Below are 10,049 nucleotides of genomic sequence, written 5' to 3'. Positions count from 1 at the left end.
CCGTTAGTTTCATTATATTTTTGGAGGAATATCTGTTTGGTGGTTTTTCGATCTATTTTCATGTTTGTTGTCATGTTTACATGATGACATCATAGGAGTGGTATGGGAGTTGTTGTGAATGGTCATTTCCACCATATTTGTGACGTATATTGGTCAAAGCAGAGGGGTGGAATCGAATGTTGGTCACCGTCCATCACAATTCATTTACATTTTAAAATACTAACAAGGAAAAAACATCAGCCAATATACATTTTTTTCCTGCAACTGGATAAAGCAATAGATTGCGAAAACTTCTATACCTACTGGTCTACTGAAGTAATTATGACACTAGGGCTCTAGGATTTATGTTCAGTTAGTGCTCAAAAAGCTTGTGAATCACAACGCATTACACTAGTAACTTGCTTTAGAAAGAACTGAGGCCTAATTAAAGCCTCAAAGAGAAAATGTTTTCATAATTTCTTTGCAGACTTAGATATCTGAATTTATGCTCTTTTTCATAATTCAGCTATCATTTGAGCAAATCAGTAAGCAGTGTTAGTAATGCCATACTATTTCAGCTTCCATAATAATACAGGGTGTCCATAAAAGACTGGTCCATTTTCAATAGTATATTATAACAGTTTAATTCGAATTCTTTACAATAGACCATAAATAAAATTGAAAATAAGCTAATCTAGTTTTTCTTACAAATGTTCAGTATGTGCACCTTCAGCTATGGGGCACATATCCAACCCAAAATCGAATTCTTCCCACACTTTGGTTAACATGTCTGGAGTAATGGAAGCAGTAACCTCTTCAGTTTTTTGTCCCAACTCTGGAAAAACATTATATAGTGGCAGAACATAGACAGGAACGTTTTTAAAGCCACAAAGGAAAAGATCATGTGGTGTGAAGTCAGGTGAACATGGAGGCCAGAGGGAAAGAGCTCTGTCGAAATGACAAGTATGAGCAATCTAATCGTTAGGCACTCCAGTGTTCAGCCACTTTCATACAAATAGATGCCAGTGGGAGAGCCTCCATCTTGTTGCAAAATAAGGGCTTCAGGTTCACCCTTGAATCATGGAAAGGGCCATTCTTACAACATATCCAGATAAGCCACCCCAATTACGGTAGCCTCTGTGGGGGGAGGGGGGGGGGGGGGCTGGTCCTACACTTGACACTGGAACACAGTATTCATATTCACAGGATAGGTACATTATTACTTTCTGTATTTGAACCATGTTGGATCACAGATCAAGGTCAACATCGATATCGCTGCTCAAACCCACTTGCTGATAAAATGTACCTTCAGCTCTTGTTGTTGCTGTAAACCAAAGTTAATGGATCAGTGTGATGTGCAGGATGCCTCACAGACAAAAGCGCAGACCGTACTGTCAGATCAGTGAGTTCAAAAGAGGGCACTTTATTGGCATGAGAGAATGTAATGCATCCATCCAGGAAATTGCTGCTCTTGTGGGACGAAGTGTTTCAGCAGTGCAATGTGTGTATGCAGAATGATTCCTGGATGGCTGTAGAAGATGAGGAGGTGGGTCAGGTCCCACCATCCAGACCACCCCACTAGAAGATCGACAGCTCATCCGAATGGCATTGCAGGACAGATCTGTCTCCTCCTTGGCTGTGATGCAACAGTGGAACAGTGTAACACGTCATGTACCATCAGGGCTGACAGACAGTCACCGTTTATTATGGCATTGGTTACACGCATACCGTCCACTTCTCCAGCTATCTGAGGAATGTGCAGAAACATGTTAGACAGCAGTGATGTTTGGAATGATGTCTCGGGGACAGTAATGACATCAGATAGTGTCTCTGGACGAATCTAGGTTCTGTTTGTTTGAAAATGATGGCCACATTTTGGTTAACCACAGACGGGGAGCTGCATCACAGTGACTACATTCGCATAAGATATACAACAGCAGTTCATGGCCTTATGGTGAGGGGTGCTATTGCATACAAACGAAAATCACAGTTGGTGTGTGTCCAGGACACTGCAACCTGTGTGACGTAGGAGAGTGATATCCTGCCACTCATAGTCATACCATTTCTGAACAACACCCCAGATGCCATTTTTCAGCAAGCCAATGCATGACCACATGTTGCTGCATGAGCATGTGGCTTCTTGGTTTCACAGGATGTCAGCCTTTGGCCCTGACTCACCAGAGCACCAGTCTTTTCACCAGTCAAAAGTGTGTGGTATGTGATGAAATGACAGTTGCAGTTCTGTGACCCAATGCTAACCACCACAGATGAATTTTGGAACCAGGTGAATGCATCATGACTGGCTATATTACAGGATGCCATTTGTGACTTATATGTGTTGATGCCATCGCAAATTGAACAAGTTATCAGGGCCCATGGTGCACCATTTGCATAGCAGGCAACAGGACACATGCTGAACTGAGGTGACTGAAAAATTAATCATTTCAGCAGAACATGGTACTGTATGTGTCCTCTGAATATGAATGTCCTACCTCAAGTCATTCAAGGTGATTTGTTTTTTCTGAACACGAGGGTGTTACCAACAGCTGAGAATAAACAGGCCAACAACATTAAAGGTCTTATGGGTAGTGTCTGTGTGTCTGTTGCATGATATTTCTTCAGGCAGATGCACGTCCACACACTAAGTGCTATCCACTTAGCACCACAGCCACTGTGCACATTACTTTATGATTATGATAACTCTTATAGGAAAGTATAAATGACGATATAAGGACAGGTGATAATTTGGCCCAAAAAATCAAAGTGAATAAGAGATAGGCACAAAAAAGTAGTTATTGCTGGAGTAGCTATTCAACATTAGTTGGTTAGTTGCATGTTCCACTGATCGTTTGTACAATTAATCCTAATGATGTGGAATAAGTCACAGTTCACATTCATAAATAAATATGGCTACATGCTGACCCATTACAGGGTGGGTTTTTTCCTCAAATTACCCATGACCTTTCACACCTTAAAGAACAGAGTAGAAGGAGTTGTCAAGGATAAATCTTTGCAGTTTTAACTTTACTGTATTGGCCAAATATCTTATTGCATTGGGTTGGTGGCCAAAAAGCTTGGTGGCAGCATTGTGCACCCCTTTTTGCACTAAGGACAACTTTAATGTAGGGTAATGACTGTCAGTTTTTCTTCGGGTATTGTAGTTAATACGAGGCTTTATCAAAAAGTACTGAGCGAGGTGGTGCAGTGGTTAGCACATGCGCTGGACTCGCATTTGGGAGAATGACGGTTCAATCCCATGTCCAGCCATCGTGATTTAGGTTTTCTGTGATTTCCATAAATCTCCTGGCAAATGCTGGGATGGTTCCTTTGAAAGGGCTTGGCCGACGTCCTTCCCCATCCTTCCCTAATCCAATGAGACCAATGACCTTGCTGTCTGGTCTCTTCCCACAAATCAACCCCCCCGCCCCCCTTATCAAAAAATAATGTGAATTTTTGTTTTTATTAAAGAAGTATTAACATCAACTTTGCACCCTTCAAAATAATCCCACTCAGATATAATACACTTGTGCTAGTGCTTTTTCCAAACTTGGAAGCTCTTCTGGAACGCAACTGTTCATTATGGTGTTCAGCTTCTTCAGTGATTCTGTTTTTATCTCACCAATGGTGGCAAAATTACATCCTTTCATGGTGCTCTTCAGCCTTGGAAATAGAAAGAAGTCTGAGATGGCCATGTCTGGCAAATATGGTGGTTGAGGCAACATAATGGTTTTGCTTTTTGACAAAAAAATCTTGAATGAGCATTGAGGTGTGAGTGGGAGCATTATCGTGATGCAATTTCCATGAGTGATTTTGCCACAATTTTGGTCATTTTCTCCAGATTGTTTCACACAAATGGTGCAAAACTACCAGGCAGCATTCCATATTAGCTCTCTACAACCATAGGGCAGGAACTCATGATGCACTATCCAATTGTAATCAGAGAGAACAATGAGAAGAACCTTCACATGTGATCGAACTTGCTGAATTTTTTTCGGTCGTGGCTCTTCAGGCAGTTTCCATAGGAATGATTGGGCCTTGGTTTCGATGTCATAACTATGTACTTGTGTTCCATCACTTTTTTATAACCTTCTTTAGAACTTCTTGATTGCTGTTGACATTGTTTCAGCAGTTTCTGAAAAATGTCTACATGAAATTAATCAATTTCAGAACAAAATTTGCTGCTACACATTTCAAGCCCAAAAAAATCTGAAAAAATTACGTGGCATGATCCAAAGGATGCCAACATCATCAGCAACCTCTCTGATAGTGATTCGGCAATTTTCCTGAACCATTTTCTTTACTTCCACATTGTCATCAGTAATTGATGTACAAGGGCTTCCATGGGGTAGTTGTTTTCAGCATCTTCTCTACACACTTTGAAATATTTATACAACTCATAAATTCTTGTCATGCTCATAGTTGCTTCCTCAAAAGCCATAGTTAACATTTAAAATGTGGTGCTGCATTTATTCCAGTTTTCGAGCAAAATTTAACGCAAATTTTTTCATCCATCTTTTTCAGAAGGAAAGATTCACCATGCAGTCAAAAACACATATAACCTTTTATGACCGTCAACAATAAACTAATTGCTGAAAATAGCTGAAAATGCAGACATACATCAGGAACATGTGTACCAACAAGATAAAAAGTTTGAAAATCGGATGTATAAACCATACAAAATTAAAAAATTCCTGTTCTTCTTGATCACACCTCGTACATGATTGTTACTTTTGTACTGCATTGGATTATTTATGACAAACTTCATGAGGAAATAAATATACTGTGAAGTGATACTAAATATGCAAAACTCCTTAAACCAATGTCTTCTAGATGGTAGTGGATGAGCACCACATTATTCCTACAGCATATTTTTGAGCTAAGAATACTTTCTTTCTTAAAGGTAAGTTATCCCAGAACATTATTCCAAATGACATTAGTGTATGAAAATTAACAAAATATGGTAACTTAAGAGATTTACTTATATCAAAGATTTGGAATTATTCAGAGGTCAAATATGGCTCAAATAAGTTGCTTTAGGTGTTCCATAATATTTATCCAGGTTAAATTCTCATCAATACTGAAACCTAAAATTTTTGATGTTTCCACTTTTATTACATTGATTGAATTATGAAATACAACATTTTTGCATTCTTTTGGTTGGATATGACTTTGCCCTTCGTTTAACTGTATCATCAGTTACATAAAACCTGAATTTATCAAGGAGAATATTGTAATTCACAGTCAAATGCATTTGGTAGTCACAGAAAATACCAACAGGTGCTATTTTGTCATTTAATACTTGTAAAATTTGATGATTGGACATGTAAATAGTATTCTCATTTGAGCAACAATCCGAACAGTGATTTTATTATAATATTATTTTGCTCAGGTGGAAACTAGAATACATCACCTTCTCCAATGATTTGGAGAGTGATGAGTAGGGAAACAGATTGGTACTTATTGTCATTTGCCTTATCACCTTTCTTATGGAGGGTTTTGGCAGTGGTATATTACAGTCTCTCTGTAAAAATGCTCTGAATTACTACTGTGCTACATGTTGCAGAAAAGACAACAAGTGTTTAGTATTCTGTCTGAAACACCATCAGATCCAGATAAGGTGTTATCATGAGAGAATATATAGTTTCCTTAATTTCAGTAGGAGAAGTGGGTGAGACACACTCATGATTGAATTTTATGTTAGTTTTCTTTTTAACATCCTGCTTTGACCTTTATCTTGAACATTTCATCCCTATATTTTGTACTACATTTAATAAATGATTATTAAATATACCTGCTACTTGTGAATGATCATGTATAGTCACATTATCAGTTAGAGCACTATTTAAGAAATGATTATTAAATATACCTGCTACTTGTGAATGATCATGTATAGTCACATTATCAGTTAGAGCACTATTGTCTTTATCCATGTGTTGGAAATTTAATTACTGATATCAAATCAGTGGTCGTGGTATGCTGTTTTGATGTCAGTAGTCCTGTCCCTCATTTCACTACATTCCATATAGACTTTAGTTTTTTCTCAGGCTAACTGATTTCTGGTATAAAGTGCATGGTCCTAGGTTTTTTAATAGCTTTTTTTTTTTTTTTTTAGTGATTCTGAGTAGTTTTTGTAGTGAGCAATTACTACAGGCCCGTTACTTTTTCTTGCTAACAATCTTATATAGAGATCTATTTTCAAATAATTACATGGATTTATCATGGAACTGATTAAATTACATTTAAAATTTTGGTTCAGATAATCTCTTGTAAATTATTCTTAGAAATTTTATCCTAGAGTTTTTAAGTATTATGATTTCCACTGAAGAGTATCTGCACTATACTGCAGCGCCATATTTATCTTAATTACGCATCATAATCAGAGAGAGCAATGTTTACTTAGTGTACAGTTTTTTTCTAGCTTTGAGCTTCATCAAAGAAAACATTATCAGTTGGAGCACTGTTGTCTTTATCCATGTGTTGGAAATCTAATTACTGATATCAAATCGTAGATTCCAAAGAAGGTTTCCAACTCATTTTTCCTGTCAGAATGTGTATTTTTCATAAGAGCTCTCTCTCTCTCTCTCTCTCTCTCTCTCTCTCTCTCTCTCTCTCTCTCTCTCCTCCCACTGATATTTTAGTTTATCTATTTCTTTATTATCTAATTATTACTAATTTATTATCTGTTTGTTGTTATATCTGATCACGGCAGACAATAATTAATGCATCATTAGTAATTTTTTTTGTATTTGGGGTCATGTTTTTGTGCACCACCCTTTAGTGGTCCCAGCTGCAGCAGAAGGTGAAAATGTAAAACACTGAAGGGAAGAAGGAAGAACAAAAGGAGAAGGTGTATAGGAGTACAAAGCCAGTACTAGCGCCTCCAATGAAAGATATTAGTCAAAATAAATTTTAATGAAGAAGAAATGATCTATGAATTACAGCTTGGCAATAAATCTGGTCTAACCCCCTAACAGCCAACAGTTTTGCGGCAGTGGTAACACCGGTTCCCGTCAGATCACTGAAGTTAAGTGCTGTCCGGCTGGGCTAGCACTTGGATGGGTGACCATCTGGTCTGCCAAGCACTGTTGGCAAGCAGGGTGCACTCAGCCCGTGTGAGGTAAACTGAGGAGCTACTTGATTGAGAAATAGTGCCTCCGGTCTTGGGAACTGACATACGGTCGGGAGAGCGGTGTACTGACCACATGCCCCCTCATATCCGCATCCAGTGACACCTGTGGGCTGAGGATGACACAATGGCTGGTCATTAATGTTGGGCCTTCATGGCCTGTTCAGGAGGAGTTTGGTTTTTAACCCCCTATACAGTTGTCTAAAATGCTATTGTGCTGAGCAGCATGTATATACAATTTCTAAAGGACAGGAATAAAAATAAGCAAATATTCAAACTTTTTGATTTGTTTCTGCCCAAGGATTGCAAAAATAGTCAACAGTCCATGTCTTTAGTTCCCAAGTCCCTGGTAACAGTATGTTAAAGGTTACTTTTCATTGTATTGTACATTAAGTTCATGATGAACTAAGTACCCTCTGTTTCATTCATGGGTAAAGCACAGGAAAGTGACTGCTTATAAGATTCTTGGCAATCATTTGTCTCTTCAGTTATGCTGTGGTCTCTACAAGAGTGATGATTAAGGATCTGAAGAATATTTCTAGATTCTATGCTGAGAATTGTCTCTCGTAATTTTCTCAGTTAATTTGCATGTGACATTAGCAGTTTCTCTTTAAGTGTCTGGCAAGTGAGAATTGTTTCCATCTCATATTTGTTACACTCTCCAGCAGAATTGTGACAGTCTGTGTTGTGTTCCTTGTACTGCTTCATGTTACCAGTCACTGAATCTGATACGTATCACACATATTTGAGCTGTAATCCAGTATGTACTGTAAGCTTTCTCTTTCATAGGTTTACTGCAATTACCAAGTGTTTTATGATTTAATGGAAGCCTTTTTTCCATAAATGAGATATGAATACCTTGTGCTTGTATTTTGTGAATTCCATTTTGTGCCTCATTTTTATATTTTGTTAAGTGTACGACATGTAGATTTGTGTACATTGTGAGGTTACAAGGGATACTGTAATAGTATAACTAATTTGCTGGATGTGGTAATGTTTACAGTGGAAGAACAGTTGGGGTGTAGCAAGCACAAGTCAATATATTTATGGAGCCACCTTCTTGATAAAGAGAGGAGGCAGCATATAACAGTTTCACGTTGAATTACTTAGTTACATAATTGCCTATGTCTCAGTGCATAACTTGGTACATATGTTAATAATGTAAGGTGTTCTTGTCTTGCTAATCATTGGATTTGCTGGGTATCTGATCACTGAAATAGGAGTACTCCATAAACATAAGAGCTCTTCAAAATAGTTCAAAACTCAAATTTAAAGCATAGTAGCAGGGATAATATTTTGGACATTAAAGGACATGCTTTATATAAAAATTAAGTTGTAAGAATGTTTGAGAACCTCTGCGTAATAAGTTATTGTCTTTTATTGTGAAGGTACTGTTCATTTTTCGATCTATGTAGAGCAAAATGAGTATTTCATATGCCACACCTTTCAGGCAAATACGTGATTAAACAAAAGAAGAGGGGTGAAACTGTCAAAAAGTGGACTGCCCTTAAATATGTAAATAATCTAATGAGTGTCTACAAAACAATATAAGGTATTTAGTTTTATGTATTTTAGTATTGTAACATTGTAAAAGCATGATGGCCATGTTTAGAAATAATATATTTGACTGACTGACCGGACACAGGACAGAGGACAGGGGCAAAGGCCATGGTCTTTTGATCATGGTCCGTCGGTGCAGTAAGGTCGGTGCAGCTAAGAGCCGCCGACATAGTGTCATGTGGCCATCAGTGTGTTTTGTGGATGTGAGTTAGTAAAATAAAAAGTTTTCGTTCTAAACTGTTGTCAGTGTAAATCATTTGTGAACGATCGTGATTTAGACAAATACTTGAATTCATTCACTGCTGTACTTAGGCTGGCTATTTACTCAATATAGGGTGCGAATGCAACTGTGCACAACCAAATCCCTTTTGCAGACGAGTCTTGATGAAGGGTTGTGTACAAGCCCGAGTGAAGTTGCAACATCATAAGCTGTTTGCCTGGTACTCAGATTCTGGCATGGCATTGTTACAATTTTTATTTGATAACATTTTTTTGCAGGTAGCTATGATGTCTGCAGAAAAATGTTTGAGATTGAACCTAACATTATCCATTCAGTTATTAACATATAGCATGAATGGTGCTGTCCCTATTACAAGTCTCCGTGACTCTCCTGCAGTTATATGTATGTGTAGAAGACTCACTGAATTAGAATAATGTGCTGTGCTCTACCTATCTATAAGTTCTCTATCCAGTAATAAATGTGACTAGCTATCTGTACTAACATGTTTTTTGTGGTAGATGTTGGAGAGATACACAGTCAAAAACACTGACTCCAGGATAAAATTTTCACTCTACAGCGGAATGTGCACTGATATGAAACTTCTGAAACTTCCTGGCAGATTAAAACTGTGTGCCAGACTGAGACTCAAACTCAGGACCTTTTTTACACTCCAACTTAGTATCTGTATCCATTGCATTGAGAATACCACCTGTGAAGTGCAAAAGTTGGATTTGCATGATTGGTGTGTTGTAGAATTCATTCTAGGGGAAATAGGCAAGATCATTTGTTTTAGGTTTGTTATCATCTTTGAACTCTCAATGTGTTATAAAATTCTGCTATGGATATAGCTTAATGGTGTGGGATACTTGTTTGATAGCTCTGCTGCCTTTTTTATAAACAGGTGTGATAAATACTCTTGTGTAGTCGCTGAGAGAATTTACCTGCTATATGGATATGTAGAAAATTATGGTTAAAAATGGAACAAATTTACTTGTGAATTACAAAAATAATTTGACTGACTCCCTCAAATGCTTCTGGCTTGAAGAATTTTGATTATTTCACCACAAAAAAGCACCATGATATTTTTACCATCAAGTTAATTTACTTTCAATGTGTACACCCCAAAATTCTTATCCACACACAAAATTCCTAATTAATACTCAG

The 10,049-nt window shown here is 37.6% G+C and overlaps 1 pseudogene; it reads left to right on the top strand.

Moving 5' to 3' along the window:
- The first annotated feature begins 6,952 nt into the window (after window positions 1-6,952).
- LOC124790844 lies at window positions 6,953-7,070 on the top strand (annotated as a pseudogene).
- Window positions 7,071-10,049: the final 2,979 nt, after the last annotated feature.

This window comes from Schistocerca piceifrons, chromosome 3, assembly GCF_021461385.2.
Source record: "Schistocerca piceifrons isolate TAMUIC-IGC-003096 chromosome 3, iqSchPice1.1, whole genome shotgun sequence".
Classification (NCBI taxonomy): domain Eukaryota; kingdom Metazoa; phylum Arthropoda; class Insecta; order Orthoptera; family Acrididae; genus Schistocerca; species Schistocerca piceifrons.
This window is presented reverse-complemented; position numbering and strand designations above follow the sequence as displayed.